The sequence below is a fragment of the Nelumbo nucifera genome, chromosome 1 (assembly GCF_055504915.1).
Source record: "Nelumbo nucifera cultivar China Antique chromosome 1, China Antique-T2T, whole genome shotgun sequence".
NCBI lineage: Eukaryota > Viridiplantae > Streptophyta > Magnoliopsida > Proteales > Nelumbonaceae > Nelumbo > Nelumbo nucifera.
Genome location: NC_142649.1, coordinates 208,225,236 through 208,234,680, shown reverse-complemented (window position 1 = coordinate 208,234,680; position 9,445 = coordinate 208,225,236).

Here is a 9,445-nt window from a genome sequence, read left to right as displayed (position 1 = left end):
GCTTATATTGTTGAATCTTTTGATATTTGGCATGCTAGACTAGGACATCGTAGTGCTCATTATTTAAAATGTTTATATAAATTAGGAGTTTTGAATGTTTCTATTAATTTTACAAATGAAAAATGCCAAGTATGTGTAGAAGCAAAATTTACTAAGAAACCTCATAAAAGTGTACAAAGAGAAACAGAATTGTTACAACTTATACATAGTGATCTAGGAGACCTTAAATGTCATGAAACTAGAAGAGGAAAAAGATATTATATAACATTTGCAGATGACTTCTCTGGATATGCAAAAGTAGTTCTACTTAGATCAAAATATGAGGTTAATCAAGCTTTCATAAACTACAAAGTTGAAGTAGAAAATCAATTAAGAACGAAAATAAAAACACTTAGAACAGATAGAGGAACTGAGTAAGATGGACAAATCATTAGAAAATTCTTTGAGGAAAATGGAATCATACATGAAACCACAACTCCCTATCAACTTGAATCTAATGGAGTTGCAGAAAGACTTAATAGAACACTAAGGGAAATGATGAATGTAATGCTAATTAGTTCAGGCGCACCTCTGAATTTGTGGGGGGAAGCAATCCTAATGGCTTGTCACTTATATAATAGAATACCACCCAAGAAGAAAGGACAAATTCCATTTGAACTTTGAAATAACAGAAAACATAGTTTGAACTATCTAAGGGTTTGGGGCTGCCTTGCAAAGGTTGGAATGCTTGAACCTAAAAGAAAGAAATTATGACAAAAAACCTATGACTGGGTGTTTATAGGTTATGCACAAAACAATGCGGCTTATCGACTCATTGTAATTAAAACAATTGAAAATATTGTTGAAAATAATACAATAATAGTCCTTAGATGTGGAGTTCTTTGAGCATATCTTCCTTTGGAGAAAATAAACATTAAATACGGAACATTCCCAAAACCAAGTTAGAAACCAAGAACTAGTGAATGCTTAAGAAACTAGTACTTCACTTAGGCAAGACCCAGACTTAAGGAGAAATAAAAGTCAAATTAGAGAAACAAACTTGGGTGATGGAATGATCACATTTCTAGTAGAGAAGGACCCAGTAACCTATCAAGAAGCTATAACTTCACCTGATGCAGTATTTTGAAAAGAAGCCACAAAAAGTAAAATAGACTCCTTAGTCACTAATCACACTTGGGAACTTGTAGATCGCCCACCTGGAACTAAGGCACTAGATTGCAAGTGGATTTTTAAGAAAAGAACTAAAACCAAATGACACAATAGATAAATTCAAGGCCAGGTTAGTTGCTAAGGGATTCAGACAAAATAAATGTATAGACTTCTTTGACACCTACTCCCCGGTTGCAAGATTAACAACAATTAGGTTTTGTTTGTTATAGCATCCATTTACAAATTGATAGTTCATCAAATGGATGTGAAAACAACTTTCTTAAATGGGGAATTAGAAGAAGAAATTTACATTAGGCAACCTGAATGCTTCATAATGCCATGACAAGAAAATAAAGTATGTAAACTAATTAAGTCTCTGTATGGATTAAAACAATCTCCCAAACAATGGCATGAAAAATTTGATAATGTATTAGTAACTAATGGATATAGTAGAAATGATTCTGATAGATGTGTCTATAGCAAATTTGAAAATAATACAAGAGTCATGATCTGTCTATATGTTGATGATATCTAATAATGGGAACTAATCTAGAGGTAGTAAAAGAAGCAAAACAATTTCTAATGTCCAAATTTGATTCCAAGGACTTGGGTGAGGCTGACGTAATATTGAGGATTAAAATACATAAAGAACAAGGAAATTTTATTCTCCCAATCACATTATGTAGAAAGTATTCTTAGGAAATTTGGACACTATGATTGTAAACCGGTTAAAACACCTCTTGATTGTAATATTTACATAAAGAAACATGTAAGGTAATTTTTTTCACAAAAGGAGTATGCAAGTATAATTGGATTTGTATCCTACTTAATGAACTGTACAAAACCAAACATAGCTATAGCTGTGGAAAAATTAAGTCAATATACTTATAATCCCAGAAATAAACATTGGAAAGCTTTAGTAAGATTATTAAAATATTTAAAAGGAACCATAAACTTTGGTTTACATTACTTAGGTTTTCCTCCTGTTCTAGAAGGCTTTACTAATGCGAATTAGATTTTAGATTCAAATGATAGTACTTTCACCAGTGGATATGTGTTTACTCTAGGTGGAGTAGTATCGTGGAAATCGGTAAAATAGTCGTGCAATACAAGTTCAACAAGGGAGGTCGAGTGTTAGACAGTTATGCCATTTACCTCCAATCATATTGATGTACCTTTTTAACATTTATTGTAAATGAATAAAATACATAATTGATTCATATTTTTATGGTGTGTTTCTGTGTAATACCCTTAAACTAGAATTCTAGTATTGCCCTAGGCCTTGGAGATAGATGGGCAAAACTAGAATGTTACACATTACCCATAGACTCGATTATGATACTACACTAGGTGTTGGATTTGCCTATCTTTGATATGCTAATCAGTGAGATTCTTAGAGGGGGTCAAAACCTGGGTATATTGGGACAGTCTAAGAATTCATCTAAGTGGGTGATCATAGTGATAGGATCAACTTCTTTGTCAGACAAAGTGAACGATCGAGGATGCACTCTCTCTGATGGAAACCAAAGCTATCGGCAATTGATTTCAATCGTTGAAATTTGTTTTGCTAAATATATTTATATAGATATATATATATATATGGTTTCAAAATGTTTGCAAAATGTTTTAATTCCTGGGATCCATGTGAGTAGAGAGTGCAGCATTATACATATTAGACAGTTTTGTATGCCCTTAGCTTTAATCTGATTTGATGTACTTTTGATATTTAGTGTAAATAAATAATGTGCATATTTGATTCATGTTGTTTGGTATAAATCTATGTAAGACCCTAAAACTGGACACTTATTGAGACTCGTGTTAGTTTTAAATATTCACAGCCATTGGATAAGTCTGGGGAGATTTATTGAGACTCGTGTTAATTTTATCCTGCCGGCAGTTGATTTCAATCGTTGGAATTTTGTTTTGCAAAATTAATATATATATATATATATATATATATATATATATATATATTACGGTTTCAAAATGTTTGCAAATGGTTTTAATTCCCGGGATCCATGTGAGTAGAGAGTGCGGCACTGTTCCTTGCAGCCGAGGGAGAGGTCGTCTCTTGTCGGGCAGTGCTTGATCATTATGGGATGAGAGGTTAAGTGTAAGACCATTTAGGATAATACCTGATGGGCTAATCTTGCACCTGCCCACAGTCCCTAGGTTTTTATAAGATGGCTTGGCCTAGGGACCACTTAATGTAAGTGTTGGGCCCATAGGGTCCATGTGATGGGCTCAGGGGTTCACTGGGCTTCTCAATGAATTCGGATAGGCCTTGTAATAAAGGCTTAGCCGAACCCATGTGGCTAATGTGTAGATCAATGCTTGTGCCCCACGCCATACAAAGAAGCCCAACTGGGCAACAGATTGGAAACTAATTGAGCAATGATTATTTAATGGGCCAAAAGCCCATTTCGAACTGGACTGATATGATCACCCATTTATGGGGGCAGATCTGAGATTAAAGTTAGCAAAAGGATTGGGCCTTTAACCTTATCCACTCTGGGAGACCAAATTCAAATTAGATTTGAATCTAATAACCTCCTGATAAGATCAGGAATAAGCTAACCTAATCTGCGGATAGGATTAAGATCATCCCCTATCCAAATGCTGATTTGGATTGGGATAACTCCTCCTTAGGAGGTTTCTTAATCAAGAAGGAAGGAGGAGAAACCCTAAGAGTGATACAACAGAATTCGAACCTAGGGTTTTTGGCAAGAAAGTTTTGCTGCGAACTGAGATAGAATCTCATACACACTCTAGAGAGAAGAGAAGTGATTTCAGCCATCTTCACTTCAGGAGTTCTCCTCCAGCCGCCGCCATTCTTTCTGACAAGATTCGATCTTTGAAGAAGAAAGAAATCAAGAATCAGTTCTTGACATCAGTTTTGCAGAAAAGACAAAAGATTTGGTGCTCAGAGTTTTCAGAGGGTTTTTGCGAAGGACTCAATGTGTAGGATGCACTCTGCTGATTTCGTTCCACCTATTGCTGTGTCATCTTTAGCAGGAGCGGATCTTGGTGTCCTCTTTGGGCGTGAACACCAATTTTGGGAGATACTGTTTCTCTGGATCAGGTATAATCCCTCCCTTGTCTTTGGTTTAGATCTGGTTCGATTATGGTTCAAATAGGATCCTTGAATATTGTATTCTTAAATTAGGGAATACGATTCCCAGTTGGAAGAAGGTAGGAAATTTTTGAAATTCGCCCATCCATTCCACAATCTCCATGGCGTCCATACGATGGATCCTACCATTCTTTCAGTGGTATCAGAGCCACAGGTTCGAATCTTGAACCAAAAGAAAATCAGATCTGAACCTGCGCAGATTTTTTTTCTTTATTTCAAGAAATTGTTTCTTGTTAAGGGCGATTGATCTGAAATTAATTTTTGCTAAATCCAAAATTTATTTTGAATTGTTCTTTATTTATTTTTGATTTAATGGACTATTCGAACATGGAGATCACAGTGCAGATTTGGCGTAGATGGTCTGCGCACCCTTTTTTATTTATTATTCATTCAATTCGGTCTGTAAATATTTTTTTTATTTTTCTAGATTGAATGTATAGGATTTGATCAAGAGTGTAATTTATTAATAGAAATAGGATTTCTGTGTTTTTTTTTTATTTTCTTGATTGAAGAAGAAGGAAGAAGAAGGCGGCGCTGGAGATTTGCAGATGGAGAAATCGCTTTCTGCGATTTGAAGTTTGTGAAACTGCAACCCTAGTGATTAACCTTTGTTTTGCAGGTGGTGCGAACAGTCTATATTTGATTTGTAATTGTCTAAAATTAAAATTATTAATTTTAGATCTTTCATGAATTAATTCTTGAATTGAAAATCAGTTTCGGACTAGATTGGACCAAAACTGTTTGGACCGAATCTAGGGTTCAAAAAAGACTGTTTTCCATTCCAATTTTCTCCCTCTTGCAGTTCCAAATCTGATGTTCAATTGCAGGGATTAATTCGGCCCACCTGTAAAGCCTAGTTTTAAAAGGTTAAAACTACAAAAGCCCACTCTTGTGAGAGAAGTTGTATGGGCCGAACTGCTAATTGCGATTCAGCCCATATACCTAGTCGACATTAATTGTTAATGTTATGGATTTTAAATGGGCTGTTCAATGGGCTTTACAGGAGTTAATTGATTGGATCAATTCTTCCTTTACATATGATGTTTGGATGTTTGATGTGTTGCGACCATGGGCCATAAGGACTTGGCCCATGATAACTCGTTAGTGGCTCTTGCACACACCATGGCTGAATGCACATCATTGCCATGGTGTCCCTTAAGGTCATTGGATGACCTCTCCTTACTTGGTGGGCCCATAACCCTGAAAAGGGACACGTGCGGAAACCCTAGCCGATTAAGGCTCACTAGAAATTTGACTTCATGAAAGTCAGTGGGACCCACTCTGGTTTGACCTAAATTAGAACTAGGGCGTAATTTTGTTCCCTCCAGCAAATATAAGTGCATGTGATAGGGAGATCCATGTGATGGACTCTCTAAATACCTTCCGTCATTCGCACAATGATGGGTCCTTCAATAATGAGGAAATACACCATAAAATTGGGCTATCCATTTGCTGTTGGGTCTATTAGAGTGTTTCATAAGATGATAGGGGCGTCATAGACCGATGTGGGAGGGGCTTCACAAGAAAATGGGAACTCTCTCACGGTACCTTGGCGTAACTTGAATATGATAGGTGAACACTCACTGGACAGAAAGGTTTACCTGAAAACAGCTCTGAACCTTGTCTGACAGAGGCCAAAGGGAAACTCATTCGATGAGTGGATATGATTCGTCAAAAAAAGGTGGTGGGGTTTTGCAGCTAAAACAGTTGGCTTCACGCACCCTATGTGATTTCCCACATTTCTAGAGACATTTCGCCGTCTCCGTCAGTGAGAAAGGAGGGAAATCTCAGAGATGAACAAATGGAATGGAACATAGATTAAAAACCATATCTATGTAGGTAACATGAATCAAATTAAGGTTGTGGACTAACATCTTTGCTGTTTTATCAGAAAATGACAAACGGTCAATTCGCAAAGCTTCTAGACGATAACAAGCTTAAGGGCCCAAACTATGCCGACTGGTACAGAAATCATATGTTGGTCCTAACTTCCGAAAAGTTAGATAAGGTGGTGAAAAATCCTGCCCCGAAGCGTCCGGGTGATAGGGCTTCTGAGGCCCGTAGAAGAGACTACCAAGATTGAGAGGATAAGAACTCCCTAGCCCGCTGCTTTGTCATTGCCTTACTAGACAACTCAATACAAAGGCAGTTCGATCAGACCGAACTAGCCAATGACATATTGGACAGTCTAAAGACAATGTATGAAGAGCAGAATCGTTCTACTCGACAGAAGGTCCTGAAACTTTTCATGACCGCGTAGATGTCCAAAGGGCAGAATGTTCATGACCACTGTCTTCGGATGATGGGCTACATTAACGAACTCGAAGCCCTTGGATCCGGGCTAGATCTTGGCACGCAAGTGGATGGCGTCCTGAATTCTTTGCCTTCTTTCTTCACTGCGTTCACAATGAACTACAACATGAACAAGCTGAATGTCAGCGTTCAGGAACTCAGCAATATGTTGCAGAGGGCCGATGATTTACTTAAGAATGATGAGCCTGTAGTTATGCTTGCTGAAGCTAACAAATCGGGCAAAGAGAGGCAAAGAAGCCCTAGAAGAAAGCTGCCAAGCCCAAGAAGCAGAAGAAGAACAAGGCATCTGATGTCTGTCACTTCTGCAAGCAGACCGGCCACTGGAAGAGGAACTGTCCTGTCTACTTGGAATCTAAGAAAGGTAACGTCAAAACTTGTGTCATTGAAACTAATATGTTAGTTACTTCTGTGTCCTGATGTGTTGACTCTAGGGCTTTAACTCATGCATGTAACTCACTGCAAGGGTTCAAAGTTAACAGAAGATTGAGTGAATGAGTAGTGACTATTTTTTGGAACGACTGCAAGTGTTGCAACTACGGTAATAGGAACCGTAGAATTAGTCTTTAGAGAAGGAGTGCTTGTACTTAAAGATTGTCTTTATGTACAGAATTTAAGAAGAAATTTAATTTAGGGCTGTTCATAAGAATGCCCAACCCGACCAAACCGACCAACCCGGACCGACCCAACCCGAGTCGGTCGGGTTTTTATCAGTACCGATCGGTTTCGGGTTGGGCAAATATATAAACCGATATATCGGGTCGGTTTCGATTTTCTTGTATGAAAACCGAAACCAATCCGACCTACTAGAACTAGAAGGCCCATTAGGCAATTACATTTAGAATAGGCAATCTATCATAGTTTCTAACTTTCTATAATCTTTAACACCAAATAGGCAACCCATTAGGCAATTATAATTAGAATTCAATTAAGTGTTTTTTTGTACAGGAGCAAAATCGAAACCGACCCAACCCGACTCAAACCGACCAGGTCGGTTTGGCCTATTAGTGGGTCGGTTTCGGTTTCCACCTCAGGTAACCCGACCAGGTCGGGTCGGTTGGGAAAACCCCAATAAACTGACCCAACCCGACCCGTGAACACCCCTAATTTAATTTCTGTTTCTAAACTGTGTACTGATGGATATACTGTTTATTTTAGTAGTATGATTACTGTTAAACGGAATAACAAATTCATCGCATAAGGTGAACTGGAGAACGGTCTCTATGTTCTACACCCTTCTCTGGAAACTAACTTAACTGAAACTACGTCGGTCGAAAATCCCAAGAAAAGAACTCGTGACACAGTAAATCCCACGTGCCTTTGGCATTACCGACTTGGCCATATCGGTGTAGACCGAATCACAAAGCTAGTAAATGATGGTCCTTTGGATTTTCTAACCGTAGAAAATCTTCCACTTGTGAGATTTGCCTTCAAGGTAAGATAACTAAACGGCCATTTGACGGTAAGCCTGAAAGATGTGTAGGCACACTTGACCTAATACATACAGATGTGTGTGGTCCCCTGAGTGTTAGGACATGGAACCAACACGTGTATCTCAGCACCTTTACAGATGATTTTTCACGATATGGTTACGTGTACCTAATGAGACACACGGTGTACACAAATTAAGGCCCTTCGATCGGATCGAGGTGGCGAGTATCTCTCTGACGAATTCAGGGACTAATTGAAGATCAACGGGATACTGTCACAATTAACTCCTCCTGCTACACCTCAACTCAATGGTGTTTCAGAGATGAGGAATAGGACATTGTTGGACATGGTCCGGTCACTTCTCGTACGCTCAGAATTACCCACATCCTTTTGGGGATATGCATTAGAGACTGCTATCTATGTGCTGAATCGGGTTCCAATCAAATCGGTTCTGAAAACTCCATATGAACTATGGACCGGAAGGAAGCCAAGTATAAGACACTTGAAGATTTGGGGTTGTCCTACTCACGTTAAAAGAACGAGTGCGGACAAGTTGGAATCCAAAACCAATCGTTGCCTATTTATAGGCTACCCAAAAGATTCGGTGGGTTATCTATTCTATAACCCAAGTGAGCAGAAAGTGTTCTGCAGTCAAAATGCCCAATTCTTAGAAATCGAATACATCCTAGACACCCATCGTCAGGAAATAGTTCTTGATGAGGGGAGCTCAGGAACAGTGGGAGATGTCTCACAAGTTCTAGGTAGTGACCAACCTAGAAGATCCACTCGGGTATCCAGGCCACCAGTCCGATATGGTTATGACCAGGATAGTTACCTGGTGGAAGCCTTGACTAGTGAGGAGGATCCCGTAACTTACGCGGAAGCTATGTTAGACATAGATTCCCAGAAGTGAGTGGAGGCCATGAGAGCTGAGATGGACTCGATGGAGACCAATGGGGTCTGGACTCTAATTGATCTGCCCTCTGGGGTAAAAGCAATTGGTTGCAAATGGATCTACAAGAGGAAGAAGAGACCCAATGGCAGGATTGAGACCTACAAAGCTCGTTTGGTGGCGAAAGGGTATACTTAGAAAGAAGGCATCGATTATGAGGAAACCTTTTCGCCGGTGGCCATGCTTAAATCCATTAGGATTCTGCTAGCTGTAGCAGTATACTATGACTATGAGATTTGGCAGATGGATGTCAAAACCGCGTTCCTGAATGAAGATCTTAATGAAGATATCTACATGCAGCAGCCGTAAGGCTTCATTGCTGCTGGCCAGGAACACATGGTATGTAAACTTAATAGATCCATATATGGACTTAAGCAGGCTTCTAGGAGTTGGAAAATCCGTTTTGATTCTGCTGTCAAAATGTTTGACTTTGAGCAGAATCCAGATGAGCCCTGTGTTTATAGGAAGTC